Here is a 19,493-nt window from a genome sequence, read left to right on the forward strand (position 1 = left end):
CCTTTAAAAATATTATTATCAAACAAAGCACATGTGTGTTTCCAAAAATAAACTAGTTCACTATTCAATGAGATGAGCAGGAATTGCCCTCGGCGTTAATATCTCCCCAAGAGCCAGCCAGCCAGCTGACAAGACTTATTATTATTATTATTATTATTATTATTATTATTATTATTATTATTATTATTATTATTATTATTATTATTATTATGATTATTAGTATTATCATTATCGTTATTATTATTATTATTATAGAGTTCCTATACAAACAAAAAGCCAATAAATTTTGTTTTCAAATAGAGCACAAGGGGTGGCTAGTGTTATTTCCCTAGACTAGTCGGCTGATGTCAAATTGCTTTTTATTCACAGATTGAGCGATAACCCATCCAGCTGCGACTTAGCAGTGTCCCGCACAAAAGATAATCACCTGCAGGGTGGGCTCAGGTAGTCACCAGCAATGTACCTCCCTCAGGGACAATGAGTAGTTATTTCCCTGGGGCCTTATTTGTAAACAAAACCTCTTGTGTTCTATGCCAGAACCCCGGGTATCAACACACTCGCCCCTAACAGTCACACACCGCCTCGCAAATCAAATTTATCTCAAAAGGGCAGAGTATCTTGGGCTGTTTCTGCCGTCGTTTATTTAAGACCCCATTAATGGGCTCCTAATAGCAAATATTAATCATGATCTTCGCTGGTGGACTCGTCAGTACCTGGGAGCAGAGGTAAATTAGCTGCTGCTCCCGTCGTTTCAATCACTCACCAGCGCACCTCTTGTATCTGACCCGACCTGATGTCAAAGATACCGCTGTCATGTCCACGAGAAGGTAACTCCCTTATGAGAAAAACTACCGTCGCAGCTCTCACGCCCGCATGCCCACCGACTTCAACAAAGATTTCTTTCCCATGTATTCAAACAACTTAAGTCTCTTTTTGTCAGTTTTTTTTTAAATTTCCGCAGTCTCTCTCTCGGACATGTGCAAATTCTCTCAAATTTACACATGTCGCACAGACTCGCATAAACAGATACACAATCTCACTCGCATATACTTAAACAAATGTACGTTTTTACACACAAACATGCGCAAAAGGTTACACAAACACACTCAATTAAATATATATTTTAACTTACGCAAACAAACACAGACTTACACATTCGCACAAATTCTCAGGCCCCCAATCTTACACACTTTCACAATCTCTCTCTCATGGCCATGCGAATTTTTTCTCAAACCCATACAAACTTACTTAAACACAACAGCTGAAAGGAACATCATGGGAAAATGGAGAAACCTCGGACAAGCCGCCATATTCCTGTCTTCTTGGAGACTACTACCGTCAGGCAAATTAATAATAATAAAAAAAAATGTGTGGAACACTCTTTCTGAAGCTGCACGCGCCCACGAATAGACGTGATTTTGCAAAAACTATATTTTTTTCAAATAATAAGCAAAAATATAAACCTATTTACATTGACATTATATTTACTAATAAAACGCCTCTGTTGTAATGAAGTACCATCGTGTATTATAATTATTTTACAATAAATATTATATAAATGTTGACCAGACCACACACTAGAAGGTGAAGGGACGACGACGTTTCGGTCGTCGACTTGAGAATGGCCCAGGACGGCCCAAAGCGTCGTCGTCCCTTCACCTTCTAGTGTGTGGTCTGCTCAACATACTTTAGCCACATTATTGTGACTCATCGCCTGCATTACATAAATCCTTACCATATTTTATAAAATGTATATTTTAATAAAACAGAATCAGCTGGTTGAATAAAACACTATCAGTACTACTGAAATATTAATGAAATAACATGGATAAAAAATTTAGCTGCCCTCTAGTTAAACATATTTTAAAAAATTTACCTTAAGTAATCTGGAAAGTTACTCTCTCTTTGTGTTCCCCATCCCACGTTTCATCTCTCTATCTCTTCCCCATCCCAAATATGTCTTCATATATCTCTCTTTCTTTTTTCCAATCCCATCCCATATATTCTTCATATCTCTCTCTCTTCCCCATCCTATCTCCATGTTTAATCGTCTCTCTCTCCTCATCCCATATTTTTTGTTTTCCTCTCATTCATCTATTTCTCCATTTATCACACCGGATGCAGAGCAACCTTCACGCGGGTCTGCGTTTAGTTCCCAACGTCTAAGCTATTGGACATATATTTTCTCTAAATTAGGCTGTATCTCGCCCTGACCAACAGTTGGGCAGTAACTAAGCAATTGTAACGCATCCAGCCGCAGCCCACTGGATAGAGGGGCAGTGGGCCTGATAAAAAATTCATCAATTGTTATACTAGCTCTTCAACTATGCCAGTTGTTTAATTTAGAAACTGCTGCTAATGTGTCTATGTGCGAGTACCCCTGGGAGTTTGTATCACCTGCTGATTTTGATCAAATGTAAACTCTGTCAGTATAACTATTCGCATAATTTGCGTCATTATATAAAGTTATGTGAAAATAATCGCAGAATTCAGAGATAACACCATCAATGGACCCTAAGAACCTATCCAAACACAGCTCAACCCGTCCTCTTAAAAATAACGTCACTTTTGGCTCGTATGCGCGATATGGCTAAATTTGGACGTAATTTGAAATGAAATCGACTCACAAAAGTGACGTTCTGTTCCGTTTTCTATTTGAGTCGTCCGGCATACGCGCAGAGGTTATAAGTTGACTCTTTAAATTAACGTTTTTCATAACGTTTTGAAACTTTATAAGAATTTCCTGCCCACCTAACCTATCAGAGGACCCTTAACTTACTGTTGTTGAAAAAAAAATCCGAAATTTATTTTCATTTTCAAATTACGTCCAAATTCGGCCATACGGGCAAACGGCCAAAAGCGACGTTCTTTTTAAGAGGACAGGTTGAAGCTAAGGCTAAATTTAACCAAATTTATCCCAATTTAAGAAAATTTCCACCAAATTTGCCTCAATTTATCCAAATTTATCCCAATATAATCTAATTTCCACCAAATTTGCCCGAATTTACCATATCATAGGATAGCCAAAAGCAAATAAATTTTTGGGCATAAACCTAAATGACCTGTGCCTAACCTGTTTGGATCTTTTTTAAATATTGTAACTTTTTTCTTTAATGAGTACTCGTTTTGGATATGAACCCATCTACCCAGTGACTAACCTGCACGGATCTTTGCTGAATATTCCTGGCAATTTAGGTTTCTGTTTTTTGGTTATGTACTCAACTTTCCTCGAAATTCTGATAAATTATGGAAATTGAGGTAGGAATATATTTTTACATTTTCCTAATTTACGCCAAATTAATCCCTAAATTAATATATAGAAATTAAGGTAGGAATATGTTTTCACATTATCCTAATTTACCAGAATTTCGAGGAAAGGGGCCGGGGTGTATATAGCCCCCAGAATCGCCTACATGTGTCCCCCTTGTTCGTGTTCCACCCGTGCTAAAGAGTCTGTCTTAGCAAACCCTGTCAATTCCACAGAGAATTTTGTAGGTGGTTATCATGTTTCCCATTACTGTTCTGTTTTCCAGGGACGTAAGGTTCAGATTCCTTAGCTTTTCCTCGTAGCACATACCTCTCAGTTCCTGGACGAGTCTGATGATATACCTCTGGATCTTCTCAAATTTTAAATTATGTTTAACTAGGTATGGACTCCAGGCTGAAGCTGCAGATTCCAGGATATATACAAGGTCATGAACGATTCCTTACACAAGATTCTAAAGGCAGTTTTTATAATTGCCGCTGATAATATCCTTTCGATGTGGGCCTCTGGGGACAGGTTCGGTGTGATATCGACCCCCAGATCTTTGTCTCTATTTGACTCTTGCAGGATTTCACCTCCCAGATGGTACCTTGTGTTCAGCCTTCTGCTCCCTTCGCCTAATTTCATTACTTTACATTTTCCTGAGTTGAGCTTTAGTAGCCATTTTCTAGATCATTCCTCTAATTTGTCCAGGTCGTCCTGTAGTTTCTGTCTATCTTCATCTGTCTTGCTCCTTCTCATAATTTTTGCATCATCAGCAAACATTGAGAGGAATGAGTCTATACCCTCTAAAAGATCGTTTACATATGTTAGAAACAGCATGAGTCCAAGTACAGAGCCCTGTGGGACTCTGTTGGTGATATCTCGCCACTCTGATATCTTCCCCCCATCACAGTTACTCGCTGTTTCCTGTTGCTTAGACACTCCCTTATCCACTGGAGTACCTTACCGTTTACTCCTGCCTGTTGCTCCAACTTTTGTAGCAACCTTTTATGGGGTACTGTGTCAAAGGCTTTCTGACTGTCCAAGAAAATGCAGTCTGCCACGCTTCTCTTTCTGGCCTAATTTTTGTTGCTTGGTAATAGAATTCTATTAAACCTGTGAGGCACGATTTACCATCTCTGAACCCATACTGGTGGTGTTACAAAGCTATTTCCCTCCAGATGCACTACGAGCCTTTTCCTCACGATCTTCTCCATCACTTTGCATGGTATACAAGTTAAGGAAACTGGCCAGTAGTTCTGTGCCTCTTGCTTGTCACGCTTTTTGTATATTGGGACTACATTAGCTGTCTTCCAGCTTTCTGGTAGGTCTCCTGTTTACAGTGACCTGTTATAGACGCATCCGCTTGGGTGTTTATCTGCACTTTCTGCTGTCGGAACTGCCATTCTCGGGTTGGACTTCACAGTCACAGCAGACGTTGCATCCAACTAGACACACAGGGCACAACTCCATAACCCCACGGGATTGACGGATGCCTACACTAAGTTATTCACCACAGAGAGTGCACACTTAATGTTTCTGCCCCTTCTTTTAGTATCCATAGTGAGATTCTGTCAGGCCCATCAGCCTTTGTCACATCCAGCTCCAACAGATTCTTTTTGACTTCATCACTGGTGGGGGCTTTGCCTTGTTCTATTGTGAAGACCTGGAATATTTTGCAGTTCTTCACACACCTCCTTGTCATTCTCTGTAAATCTGTTCTCATCTTTTCACCACTTGTTCCTTCACTGCTGTTTTCCTCCTGATGTTGCTGTGGAGCAGTTTTGGTTTGGGGCTTACCTTTACTTGCGATGTCATTTTCATACTGTGTCTCTGCTTCTCTCCTCACTCTGATGTACTCATTTCTTGCCCTCTGGTATCTCTCCCTGCTCTCTGGTGTTCTGTTATTCCTGTAGTTTCTCCATGTTCTTGTACTCAATTGCTTCACTACCTTACATTCCTGATTGAACCATTGGTTCTTTTGTTGTTTTTCGTTTTTCTCCTTTTGGGCTGGGATAAACATGTCTGCAGCATCCTAGCAGTTCTGGGTGACATAGTCCATCATATCTAGTATAGTCTTTTCTCTGAGTTCTGTTTCTCATTTTATTCCTATTAGTAAGTTCCATCATCATTTTATTTTCCCTTTCGGTAATTAAATCTTTTCCCTTCCAATTCTATCATTAAATAGGTTATCCCTACTTCTACCAGATACTCAAATGTCAATACAATGTGGTCACTCATTCCCGTGGGGGCTTCAAATTTGACTTCCCTTATGTCTGACTCATTCAAGGTGAATATCAGGTAGAGTCCATCTGGCTCATCTTTGCCTCTCATTCTTGTGGGTCCCCTGACAGGTTGGCTCTGAAAGTTTCTTGTTGCCACCTTAAAGAGTTTAGCTCTCTATGTATTTGCACCTCCAAGTGGGTCCCCATTCTCCCAGTTTATCTTTCCATGGTTGAAATCGTTCACGATTAATAGTCTGGAGCCATTCCTGCAGGCAACTAAAGCTGCTCTCTCTTTTATATTATTGGTTGCCATGTTGTTCCTATCGAACTCCTATCTGAGTCTTCTGTCATTTAGTGAAGGGTTGTAAATGACTGCTACTATTATCTTAGGTCCACCCATTGCCATAGTTCCTGTTATGTAGTCTCTGAATCCATCACAGCCCAGTATTTCTATCTTATTAAAACTCCAGTCCTTCCTTATCAGCAGGGTCACTCCTCCACCTCCTCTCTCTTCCCTCTCTTTCTGTACTATATAGTAGTCCTTTGGAAACACAGAGTTTGTTATGATTTCCAACTTGTTTCCGTGAGTCCTTTTACATCTGGGTTTTCTTCCTGTGCCTTTTCTGCAAGTTCACTTGCTTTATTATGTATGTATGAATGTATGTATGTATGTATGTATGTATGTATGTATGTATGTATGTATGTATGTATGTATGTATGTATGTATGTATGTATGTATGTATGTATAACCGAAAACTCTTGATCCCCGAAGGATTCGAACCCCGTTAGCCAGGGTCTCCAAAACCTCCAAAACCTAGCCAGGGTCTCCAGTGCTGTAATCACTTAGTCAGCATTTGTCTAAAAGTGTTGGGAAGTTGTGAGACCAACTTGCACCCAACATCTGACAACACTCCTGACATTTACTGGGCACCGATATTTCATCAAATCACTTCAGTATGCTAGGTAAACATGATTATCAAGTGTGCATAAAGCTTAATGATCCACACGCCAATATACAACCGAATCATTTACATATAATCCAGTTTTTTCACTATGAATCTGTCTTTTATAATTAATATGCATGACTACTTTTTTCATTTCAAATATATTATTTTTCTGTTATGTATTTGTTATTATCTCTTTGATGTAACAATAATATTTTCCGTATTCATTGCAACATCCAACCAATCTAACTACACTATTAAATTCTCTTATTACTGATGTATTCAGTATCTACTTTGCAACACTTGATATTTCAATGTATTCCTAGGCCTCCTAGATAGTAGCCTAGGCCAATTAAATTTTCAGTGATAATATTTCTTTTTCTTCACTACATATTTCTAAGCTATTATAAAACCAATAGTTGTCAAGATTATGATTTTTAAGAATATAAAAATTCTTCTTTCAAATTTCGTGTGCCCCCAATGTAACAAGTATATTGAATAGCTTCTCATGATATAATACACAGTAGTTGGTTTATACCAATCCTGAAGTAACATATTTCAGGGTAGGTATAAAATAAATTGAGATAAGAAATATATTATATGATGATTATTTAGACGTGCACTATATTTGGTTTAGAAAAGAAATATAAGAAACGAAATAGGAATTTACCCGTTTTTAATAATAAATGTCAAATATGCAGCTTTTGTAAGCGTTTCACACATTTGAAAACAATCGTTTTTCCCTTTGATTTCAAATCATGTAAGTGACTACTAATACTACTATGTATAGACAGCAAGGAATCAGATGCTATTTGCACTTTTATTAGTTAATAAAGCAGCTTAATATTGAAGACTGTTTTGAAGATTTCATTTGAATACAAATAAGGAAAGTCTCGGTGAAAATTAGTGTTGTTATAAAATATTAGACGTGCATAATGAAATAAACACTACTTATGTAATTGGTAATAATAGTAAAACAGTAAAATAACAAGCCTTGTTATATTATTCTGGTCTCTTACATCATAATAATATTCTTGTCTCATACTTCAATGACTTATTATTTCAGTATTGATTAATTTACTGAAGAATGGAATATATTCCACAGGTACCGGCGCTGTTGGCCTCGAACTGCACAAGAAAGAATTCACGTGAGTATAATGGGAATTTGTACCAGAGAATCCCTTCTGATTACTACATGTTTAGCGGAGTAGTTAGCATAGTTGGTTAACAACGATAATGTCCTGGGCTCGATAAGAATGAAGGACCATGCTAGGCAGGTCGTGTTTATTTCCAACAACTCCAGTTCATATATTTGACTAACAAAAGCTTCAAACTATCGAGTGTGTTTGTCTGTCTGACATTATATGGTAACTTGTTACATAATATGAATCCAAAGTGCCTGGCCAGTGTTCCCCAATATTTCTGGTGTCGTTGGGGACTGAGATTTCGTGAAATGGTGAAATATATGTTCCATGAAACATTAATAGAAAGTAACATTCTAGGAACATAGATGCCCTGGACCCCTCAGAAGGAATGTTGAACATTCTTAAAGAAACAGGAGTGTACAGCCTTATATATCAGGAGTTTATAAGCCAGGACCCGACAACCATTCCTGAAGGTGAGAACCAGTCCACATCTTTGTCTTTAATAAGTATAAATAAGTATGAAAATCCAGATTATGGCATTAAATTACCTAGATCCATAACTTATATATAACATGTGTTCAATAATACTGTCATTAATTTATAATAATTTTCTTCACTTATGTCTGTCATTAAAATAAATGCAATTTTTTCACGTTTTAATCATAGAAATTTTAGTCTTATATATTATTGTTATGCAAGTGCCGAGAGTTATGTTCCATTTAGTGTTGATGTAACGTTTTCTAAAGAATGGAAAGTGTCCTTCTTTGAATAAAAGGATTGGAGTCAACAGGAATCTGACGTTACGCCATGTGTGTAAGTCAATGGAGGCAGGTGTCATTACGGCGAGCTGTGATTGGTCAGAATGACGCGAGGCATGACAGGGGAGAGAGGACGTAATGAGGGCAGTCAGGGAGGGAGGATCTCGAGAGGGCAGCAGGTGTGGGAGGACCTCGGGAGGTTAGCAAGGGAGGGAGGACCTGAGGGATGGCAGTAGGTGTGGAAGGACCTCGAGAGGGCAGTAAAAAGGGAGGACCTCATGCAGGTCGCAGAGGGGGGAGCCAAGCAAACAATTTAGGGTGCCACAACGTACCAGGAAAGTTTTTGAAAGCAATGGAAACGTTTGTTTTCACGTATTAGTTACCTTATTTTGTGGGGTCGTAAATAGGTTGCCACAACTTATTGCACAACGTTGGCTAAACAAAATTTGAGACTTTGTGGCAACCATAAATATTGCAAAAAAGTGGTTTTCGGGAATAATGGTATATATAAAAGTGTAGAAATATATAAACAATATTTTTCTACATTTAGAAAAAATAAAACAGGAAAATAATTAAGAAGGGATCAACATTATGTATTAATTATTTTCACTTAATGCAGAATCCATGGAGGAGGTGTTGGAAGTGTGGTGGTAGTGGAGGTGGTGGTTGTTGTAGAGGAGGATGTGGTAGTGGAGGTGATGGTTGTGGTGGTGGAGGTGGCAGTGGTTGTGGTGGTAGTAGTGGTTGAGGTGGTGGTGGGGGGTGGTTCGGGAGGTGGTGGTAGTGGTTGTGCTAGTGGAGGTGGTGGTAATGGTTGTGCTAGTGGAAGTGGTGGTGGTGGTGGTGGTTGTGGAGATATTGGTGGTGGTAGACGTGGTTGTGCTATTGGAGGTGGTGGTGGTAGTGGAGGTGGTGGTGGTAATAGTAGTAGATATGGTGGTAGTAGTGGTTGTGCTAGTGGAAGTGGTGGTTGTGGTGGTAGTTGTAGTGGTAGTAGAGGTGCTGGTGGTGGTAGTGGTAGTGGTGGTGGTCCTTCTACCACACTTAAGGACATACTACCATTCTCAGGCTCACTCTACCATATTCAAGTACATCTTACCATCCTGAAGTTAATCCTACAATTCTCAAGAACATCCTACCATCGTCAAGTACATCCTACCATTCTCAAGTACATCCTACCATTCTCAAGAACATTCCAAAATACTCAAGCACACCTTATCATCCTCAAGTACACACTACCATCCTCAAGTACATCTTACCATCCAAAAGTAGATCCTACAATACTCAAGTACATCCCACAACCTTCAAGTACATCCTTTCATCTTCAACTACATCCTACCATACTCAAATACATCCTACCATCCTCAAGTACATCCTACAATCTTCAAGTACATCTTAACATCTTCAAATACATCCTACAATCTTCAAGTACATCTTACCATCCTCAAGAACATCCTCTAATCCTAAAGTACATTCTTCCATCTTCAAGTACATCCTACAATACTCAAGTACATCCTACCATCCTCAAGTCCACCCTTTACTCCTCAAGTACATCCTACCATCCTCAAGTACATCTTACCATCCTCAAGTACATGCTTCTCTCCTTGAATACTTTCTACCATCCTCAAATACATCCTACCATCTGCAAGTAAATCCTACCATCCTCAATTATATCCTACAATCCTCAAGTACATCCTACCATACTCAGGTACATCCTACCATTCTCAAGTTCATCCTACCATACTGAAGTTCATCCTACTATACTGAAGTACATCTTACCATCCTCAAGTACATCCTTCCCTCCTTGAATACTTTCTACCATCCTCAAATACATCCTTCCATCTGGAAATAATCCTACTGTTCTCAATTATATCCTATCATCCTCAAGTACATCCTACCATACTCAAGTACATCCTACCATCCTCAAGTTCATCCTCCCATACTAAAGTTCATCCTACCATACTCAAGTACATCCTACCATCCTCAAGTACATCCTACCATCATCAAATACAACCTACCATCCTCAAGTTCATCTTACCACCCTCACGTACATCTTGTGGGGAAAATCTTGCTCAGATTAATAATAATAAAATTCAATAATATCGAAGGACCACTCTTTTAAAGATAAATAAATTAATGAAATAAATTAGAAATAAATTAGAGAACCAGTACCTATGGATCTCTTGGATAATCACAAGTAAAATTATAAAAGCAATAAATGGACTGTAGATTAAAATTAAATATTGAGCAGATTCATACCACAAATTTTAGGGGGGGGGGTAATTTAAATGAGAAGTTAATGCACTACTTCTGCAATTAATACGACATTAATATATATCACATGGTAAAGAATATATATGGACTATTAGAACTTATTTTAAATATTTTCAGATAAATGAATAATAATGTTCTACTAAACTACAAGAATGAAATAACAGCTTAGCTGTATGAAGAAATAGTAGCATATGTTTGGCAGTAAACATCATGGAAACTGGTTGCTTCAGGATATTCTGTGAACACGTAATCTAGGTAAAGGCTTATCTCCCTTCTTGCCGTTAATACACAAGCTGAAATATGGGCAGTATGTAAATACTATCTAAAATGATATGATACCACACATATTTCTAAATTAAATGTGAGAGCACCCTGAAATAAAACTTACTAGTTACTTTTAGTGGGCATACAGTATGACGATAAACGTCCTGCCTAATATTAGGATGTGATCACAAACAACAAAAGCAATATGGACTTATGGTTTGCCGATACTGGTGTCTGAGAAATGATGAAGTTGCTCCGACACTCTAACATCTACAGTAGCAAGGATGATGCAATAACTATACAGTAAATCTAGCGAGCTTCCAGACACTGTCTATCTGAGAAAAATGCCTGCTCCTTTCTCTGATCTTTCTCTCTCTCGCCCGCGCATGCACGGCAGCACGGAGTGCTGGAACGGAGGAAATAACTCCTATAATTTGCCTATCTATGCGAGATAATAAAGACAAGGTTAATTATAGGAGAGCTAATATTAATTAAACTCTTGCTATGTAACAATCAAAATGAAACTAAGTTCACATAGACGAAAAAGCTATAGGGGAATTTATTCCTCCATAAATGCCCTGTGATAACAGCTCGTAACTGTATAAAAGTGATCCCAGCAGATAACGCTATATTGCTTGATCAATGGTGAATATATTATCAGCTAATAATTCTTGTTAAAGATTGCTGGAATAAAGGAGAATTTAACACAATTCTCTTAAATGTAGATGTTTTTTCCTCAGTCGTGCTGGCTGACGCAACACTCCATGGATACTGGGAAACTTTTGGCATGATTACTATGCAGTATGATATGAATTAATATCATTACACTACTGATAATTAGTTTTAGTAAAATATAATGGTTAGTGCAAGAATTGTTTCTTAAAGAGCTAAAGGGTAGTAATTAAGTGTTGGAAATTTCCAACATAACTCCGAGGGGAGAAAACACTGGTCGCAGTTCATGTCTTAGTACTGACGTACCTGTTACTTTTCCCAGAAGTTATATTCATTAATTTAGCATATTAGTACTTTAGTAAGTACATAACGGATGTCCCGTATCTGCGAAACAGATGTGACACAAGTCTTTGTGGGAACATAAATCAAAATTTAAATATTAAACACTGGATTTTCTAAGGTCAAGAAATCTCCAAATCTACAGCAAACTTCAATAACTGGTGTCACAATGACTTGTACTAGTTCAGTTACACTGTCGTTGAATCATGCTTGCAGATCTCAGAAATCTTCTCAACGTCAGAAGATGGTCATCTGTAACTAGGCAGAATGAAAACACTGTTTAAGTTTCAGTTTACACTGTTGAGCTGCCACTCTAGATGGATGTGTGCCTGTGTTGACATGATCACTGTATTCTGAAACTTGGGGTGACTCTACTTCTGAATTACATTCATGTTCAGCTAATTCTAGAGGAACTAGCTTTTCTAGAGTTTTTTAGGTGGTCGTGCCTCGACACTGAGCCCTAACTATTGGTAATATATCTTGGTGATCAGGTTGGACAGCAACAATCTTGCCTATAGGCCAATCTAACCTTGGTCTGTAATTATCTACTAATACAAGATCGCCAGGTTTAGTTTTACTTTATAGTATGGGCTTGCAGCTCCATAATGGTACTCTCTCAGAGCAGTGGGGTATTCACAAGTCCACACTTCATTCCACCGGCCTATCACTTTAGAAAGATGTTTGTAACTCTCCACCAAGTCATACCTTCCAACACATGAGGGGTCTTCCGAATCCTCATACTCTAGAGATAATAAAGGATTAAGAAGGCTGTCATGTACCAGATGAGAGAGACTCAGAGGTTCTCTCTGTGAGAAGTCATCTGAAAGATAGGTTAATTGTCGGTTGTTGACTGGTGCCTCTATTTCCGTGACAAGGGTTTGAAGCTTGGGAAGGCTAATCTTCTGTCGAATGTAGAGATTTCCTTAAGCATTTATTCACAGTGCCTACCATGCGTTCATAAAATCCTTCCTGCCATGGTGTTCTAGGAGCTATAAATTTCCAGTGGCACTGTTACTGTTTGAATACTGAACGTACCTCTGGGTGGTTCCAAATTTCTCTTAAGCAAGCTTCTCCTGCCCCAAAGTAAGATCCATTATCAGAGATCATTAGTTTGGGACAGTATCGACATGCTGAAAACCTACGAAAGGCTTGTAGGAATGCTTCTGCACTCATGTCAGAAATTATTTCTAGATGTACGCCTCGTGTGGTTACACACGTGAGGAGGCATATATAGGCTTTCACCGAAAATTTATCTGGCGTGCCTGTTAAAAATGAGAGCTCCTGTATAATCTACACGAGTGGTTTCAAAGGGACGAAGGTGAACAGCTGGTTCTTTAGGAAGTGGTGGAGGTCCTTGGGTAAGGACACACCCGAGCATCATACCTTCTGCAGATAACACAAGATTTAATAATGGATTTGACAGTTTAACGACCTTGGGGAAGCCAAAACGTCTGTCGTAAGTCAGTGAGAGTGTCTAACACTCCATCATGTAAGGTGCCATGCTCGTGGCAATGTAGTACTATAAGTTTAGTTATGATGTAGTGATGAGGAAGAATCATAGGGTTCTTTACCTCCAAATCGACTTCTGCGTGTAACAGACGTCCTACACATCTTAAGATGTTGTAGTTATCAGAATCAAACCAAATACCTAGAGAGTAAGTTAATTTATCTGGAAGACGTTTGTATTCTCTCCCATAAGTCTCCATTTGGGCTTGTTTGATCTAGAATTTTAGGGGACTTTGGAGTTGATATTTAATTCCTATCTTGTTAAGGAAATCAAACACAACTTGAGTAACCCCTAGTAATTTGTCTAGACTAGAATAATGGTGAGGATCAATAGCTAAAGATCGAGGGGGTTCTGGATCCACAGTGGGGACAGTGATATTGGTCACTATGACTTGTGGCTTCTGTTTGGGACACTGACCACTAACCAACCATTGGGATCCTGTAAACCACATTCCGGCTTTAATTAATTGTCTCGAGTAAATCCTCTTGATAGGTATTCAGCTGGATTGTCCTTGGTGGGGATATATCTCGATTTATAGTCAGCTAACAGTTCTCGTATTTCCCTAACTCTATTACTGACATAGGGAGTTTTGTTAATATTGTTCTTAACCGATTGTAAGATTGCCTCGTTATCTAACCACACTACTATCTCACCAAAGTGAATATCACTGAGTGTCTTGGTCAGGTAGTGAGCCAGTCTTACACCTACTAACAAAGCTGTTAACTCCATTTGGGATAGTGACCTTTTCTTAATTGGGGCCACCCCTAGCTTTAGAAGTAAGTAGAAATGATTGCTTAGTGTTTACTAAATAGGCTACTGCACCATATGCTTTGCTTGAGGCATCGCAAAACACATGCAAATTAGTGGGTAAGCTTAGTCCTAAAGCATTGCGAGGAAATTTCAGAATACTAAGTTTATTTAAATCCGTCGTTAGTTGCTGCCACTTATCTTGCAGATCATTAGGAAATGGATCATCCCAACCCCATGTTAATTTGCCATCACTCCTGGATGAGAAGTTTACCCTTAATTAAAATAGTACTAAGTAAGCCTAAAGGGTCAAATTCTTTACTGACATACGAGAGTAATTTTCTCATGGTTAAAGGAGAATTGTTGGTTTCCACAGACTTAATGTTTAATTCGTCAGTGGAAGTATTTCATTCCATGCCTAGAACCTTTTGATTACACGGTACCTTGTACCTTGGAAATTTATTTTCAATTGTTTGATTCAGCTGTTGGTCATTAAAGATCCACGATTGTACAGGCATGTTGGCTCCTAGTAACTCACGGTTAGCCTCCTGATAAATTTCGATTAATTTGTTTTTATCGTTGGTGGTTCCCTGGAAGTTGTCAACATATAGGTTATTGCTAATTTTCGTCTTGTATGGACTATCAGATTTCTTCAAATGTGTGTCCAAGGTTGCTTAAAGTAAAAATGGGGAAGAAGTAGCTCCGAATAGGACTGAAGCAAATCGATATGTGATGATTTCGCTATTAGGATCCTTTATCCAGAGAAATTTGGTAAATTCTCGGCCTTCCTTTTGTAGACCTACTCTTAGGAAAGCCTTACTGATGTCGGTCGTATAGGTGTAAGTTACTAATTTAAACCGTAATAGGACGTCATGGAGTCTTTGAGTTAGACTTGGGCCAGTTTGTAAGCAATCTTTGAGTGACACATTATTTGCCTTCACCGTGGCACTACAATTAAATACAATCCTGATGGGTGTAGTAACCGAGTCCTTCAAGAGGGCATGATGAGGCAAGTGATTACCTAGTTTGGTGTTATCATGTTCAACAACTTCTATAAATTTGTTTGCAAGTTGTTGCTGTATCAACTTGTGATACAATTGCAGTTTTCAGGTTGTCTATTTAACCTAGCTATCTGTGATTTTAATTGACTTTATGCCATGAAATAATTTACTGGTAGCTGTAGGTGATTTAGGTGTAGGTGATCTGCCATTGCAATTTAACCTAGTATTGGTTGTCTTGATAGATAACTGAGTTAAGATACTGTTGATAAGTTCAAGTGTCATCTGGACTTGGTTGTTCAGGGACAATGCCTAAAGTATCTAAATCCCATAATTTATACACAGGGGGGATCAGAAATATCCTCAGCCGATAGTCTCTGAATTGAAGTGGTGACTGTTCCAAGCCTAGTCACACAACTATTATGGAATTGTTTTTTGATCACTTACTAGTGTAGATTTTCCTGCGGTAACACCGGTCCTGTGAGTAATTTGCCTCCAGAAGAAAGCAACGTATTTATTCCACGTTGCTTGGTGCATCCAGTAATAAATCCGTAATAATTATCTGCCCCTACAAGTATACCTACATCGGTGAGGCGGTCAGAGTATATTTTGTAATCAGCCAACTTTATACCACTTCGTTTAAGAAGTTTGGCTGTATTTTCCCTAGACCAGATATATATAGGTCAGATGGGATTTTGTCCATGACAATAGCCTGTATTGGGCTAGCATAGCCTCCTAGGTGTACCAAAACTCACAATTTTGTAATCGCGGGGTGCAGTAATTAGAAAAAATCCTGAAATGTTTAATTTCACTTGACATAAAGTTTTTAATTTCAACTGATCAACCAGTTGTTGGGTAATGAATGTTTGTTGAGAACCTTGGTCGAAAAGACCACGTGTGATATTCTTAGATTTCTAATTATATAATCTCAGCTGAGCTGTAGGTAAAGTGGTAGCATTTCCAGATTTGTTATTAAGTACATATACTTCTTGATGTACTTTGCAATATTGCACAGTTGGAGAGTTACTGGAATCAACATGAGGATTTGTTGACCTCTGTTAGGTTTCCCCACACAGTGTTGAATGATGTTGGCCTTAATGGCATTTGTTGCACACATATAGAACAACAAGTACAGTTGTTGGGTTCATGAGATCACATACATTTGCAACCCGTTCTCGCACTTGCTTACAGTCAACTATTGGCTTATTTAATAAGTGCATATATGACATACTAATTGATTGTGAATATTTTAGTTTACCTTAAAAAGCTTCATAGAAAACACCCGACCTCACCTAACTTTCTTAGTATGTTAAGATAAGCATCTTATTGCTTCTTATTTACAATTATTACTTAACCTATACCGTTGATAGGTTAAGTAATAATTGTAATTAAGAAGCAATAAGATGCTTATCTTAACATACTAAGAAGGTTAGGTGAGGTCGGTGTTTTCTATGAAGCTTTTCAAGGTAAACTAAAATATTCACAATCAATTAGTATGTCACATATGCATTTATTAAGTAAGCCAATATTGACTGTAAGAAATTGCGAGAACGGGTTGACATTTGGAGCATCTGTGCAGTTCCTTGAGATATTTGATTCTTGCACTGCGACGTAAGTAGTTATGACATTTATATGCGTTATGCTCTTCTTGACAGAACAAACACTTCTTTATTGTAGTATGAGTTTTAGGATGTACACTCACTTCAGGTATTGAGGGCTTTACCGTATAGGTACCCACATTACTATTTTTCTACTTGGGAGATGGTTTAAGTAATTTTGGTTTTAATGTGGCAATTGTCTTACCTTGGGGTTTAAGATGAGTGTTAGCAGAATGTGTTGAACTACCTTTCCCATCCTGATTGGCTCATTGTCGTTCGAGTACAGAGCTTAAACCTTCTGTGATATCTGTCACATTCAAAGAGGTTTTTATTGTGTAAAGCACACAGTTTGTCTAGAGTTTCGCTGGGCAATTTACGTAAACAACTACTCGAGTCATCACTCAGCAGTCTTGACGTCAACTTTGAGGCTTAATGCCTTGAGTAAAGACTCCAGTTCTAACCGAAAGGTTTGAAGAGAGTGAATATAATTATCTGTTGGTGGTAAATCCAAAAGCTTTTGGACTAAAAGGGTGATAGTCCTCTCGTCATTATCATAGTTGCTTTTATGCAGCTGAACTGTGAGGTCATAGCCATCACAGGACAAATTTAAGTTTGAGATTATCTTCAAGGCTTCATCTCAGAGTTGACCTTGTAAATAAGTAAACTTAGTAGTTTTAGGAATGTTGGTTTTAGAGTCTATTGCATCTACAAGCTTATTCCAAAAATCATCCCAACTTTCATTCTCACTACCAAAGAATGTTGGAAGACTAATCAGTGGTAAATTAACTTTAGGTTGTTGAAGATTTGTAGAAGCTGTGACTACATTGTTTTTAGCAATCAGCCTTTCAAAGGAACTGCAATTTAACCTGTACATCATCTTCGTACTGGGCTAAATCTCGCATGATGTCATCTTGATCTGTTTCTGTAATTTGTGTCCTACTGAGTTCAGACAAATATTGAATTATGTGAACTTTAATTTGTTCAAACCTGTTTTTAGCAACTAGGAGATAACTTTCCAGTTCTAAATAGTCTATGGATGACTGTTGAAAGAGATCTTAGCATTTATTGATCTGTCTGGTCAAGTGACCTTTCAGACCTGCAAGGGTCCTATTCATTCTTCCAGCCATATCCATCTTAGTGGTTAAAGACTTCTTGGATTAAATGTAGTTATTACAAATGTAACTAGGATATTGACTTATGTAGCAGAGATGAATATTGGTATAGTAGCCTAATATTTAATTTCTGGGATTAGGCTATATAATCCTACCTCAATGGGAGGTTAGCATACCTACCTAACAGTAAATAGCTAAGTGATGCACAGATGCCACTATGGTAGTACCCTAGGGCTAGCTCATCTTTATCACCTTTAGGTTGGTATAGTGACAAGCAGTAGCACTCAAAGACGTACACAAGAAATAATAAAATTACACAATTAAAGCAAGATAATAAAATACCCTAGGACTAGCTCATCTTTATCACCTTTAGGTTGGTATTGTGACAACCAGTAGCACTCAAAGACGTACACAAGAAATAATAAAATTACACAATTAATGAATGCAAGATAATAAGTCCCACCCTAATTCTGGGTCGGCACAATTGTAAACTATAGTGAACCAGCACTGTCTACTACAACACTAGCTAGAAATAAATCCTACCTAATAAGTAGCTAAATAGTATGGGCTAGCTTTCTGTGCACCTTAGTACAATTCCAGTTTAAAATTCTACTCTTTGTTTTGGCATAAAATACAAGAAATGGTGCAATAATATGAATGTATCAGTGCTGTATTTTTGTGATTTTTGTGATATTGATGTATAGAATACATACACTTATAAAGAATATAGGTATAACAAATTATATATGTACAAATAATTTTGGCTTTCCAGCCACAACCTCCTATGGTGGTTGATAGTGTTAACTAATTTATCGACCACATGTGTCCTGGACTCTCCTGACAGGAGTACTCCATCTAAGGGGGCATAGTACCAGGATATAAGAAATTGTTGTAGGGTATTCATAATTTATTATCCTGATACATGTGAAAGGTGCTGCACCTAGGCCAAGTTTCAGCATCTCAGCCTAAATAGAGACGGAGAAAAAAAAAAAAAAAAAAGACGAATTTTTCAACCATGTTCAATTGATTTCACAGCCCACAATTGTGAACCAAAATCATTTATACGACACTCAGCTATGACCTTACTATATAATAAAGATTTGCATGTCACATCATTATCCCAGATGTATTTAGTGCAATAATACAGATTTATAAAAGTTTCCCATAAACGTATGCAACAAAATGAAGTGTATCATTATTTATAAAATCAATAAATCTACGTAGATAAGAATAATGACATGCGTTTATAGAGGCGTAAACTCTACATATAATGTGCAAGTTTCATGTAAATTGAATAATAAATAAAGGCTGTGAAACCAGATCTAGTTGTAAAAGTTGGAGTTGCGTAGCGCGCGCGACAAGTTACTCAACTCGCGGTCACTCGTGACCGCGAGTATGAGCCAGCTCGTACCTTCTATGGAGAGCTCGCATGCATCTAGCTTTCAATGCTTTCCTCTTGTTCGTTTGGTAAGTCATATTGCAGTACAAATAGCAATAATAGCATGAGTTCTGGGAGATATTGTGAGAGCGCGTCAGCGATATATCCTCTCTCCAAGAGAGACACAGAGTCACTGAGGGGCCTGGCCATGTACCACCTTCTCTGTCTCACGATACTATTGCCACTGAGTGAGTTTATATTCATTTTATGCATAACATGTTATTT

The 19,493-nt window shown here is 38.1% G+C and overlaps 1 protein-coding gene and 1 long non-coding RNA gene across 3 annotated transcripts in view; one reads left to right on the plus strand and one right to left on the minus strand.

Annotated features, from left to right (window-relative positions):
- Positions 1-8,034, plus strand: part of LOC138367921 (uncharacterized) — a 30,928-nt gene extending 22,894 nt beyond the window's left edge. Inside the window, exons 2-3 of the long non-coding RNA XR_011229480.1 lie at positions 7,522-7,564; positions 7,919-8,034. This is a non-coding gene — a long non-coding RNA (uncharacterized lncRNA). The remainder of the gene's footprint in view (positions 1-7,521; positions 7,565-7,918) is intronic.
- Positions 1-19,493, minus strand: part of LOC138367920 (methyltransferase-like protein 27) — a 215,976-nt gene that overhangs the window by 175,821 nt on the left and 20,662 nt on the right. The window lies entirely within an intron of this gene.

The sequence above is a fragment of the Procambarus clarkii genome, chromosome 23, assembly GCF_040958095.1.
Source record: "Procambarus clarkii isolate CNS0578487 chromosome 23, FALCON_Pclarkii_2.0, whole genome shotgun sequence".
Classification (NCBI taxonomy): Eukaryota; Metazoa; Arthropoda; class Malacostraca; order Decapoda; family Cambaridae; genus Procambarus; species Procambarus clarkii.